This window comes from Penaeus monodon, chromosome 28, assembly GCF_015228065.2.
Source record: "Penaeus monodon isolate SGIC_2016 chromosome 28, NSTDA_Pmon_1, whole genome shotgun sequence".
NCBI lineage: Eukaryota > Metazoa > Arthropoda > Malacostraca > Decapoda > Penaeidae > Penaeus > Penaeus monodon.
Window position 1 is genome coordinate 23,053,701 of NC_051413.1, and position 235 is coordinate 23,053,935.

At 43.8% G+C, this 235-nt stretch overlaps 1 protein-coding gene across 1 annotated transcript in view; it reads left to right on the forward strand.

The window, feature by feature from the left end:
• Positions 1–71: 71 nt before the first annotated feature.
• The window catches only part of LOC119590961, a 1,700-nt gene continuing 1,536 nt past the window's right edge, over positions 72–235 (forward strand). The window contains exon 1 of the mRNA XM_037939697.1: positions 72–158. The gene's annotated coding sequence lies outside the window, so the exon portion shown is untranslated. The remainder of the gene's footprint in view (positions 159–235) is intronic.

The window sequence follows — 235 nt, forward strand, 5'->3', positions numbered from 1 at the left end:
CACACACACACATTGTTATAAATCTAAGAGAAGGAAGCTATCCGTAATGGCGTTTTTGCTCTTGCATCCCCAGGCGCTGCGAGACCATAAGGAGGAACTCGACCGATACATGACCGACTGCAGCAGGATTCTGGGAGCGGTAGGAGCTTCTGCTACAGGTATTGATTGGTGCTTCCGGAGAACTCTCTTGTGAATATTTTTAAATGTATTTATCTGGCACTTTTGTTTTTTTATT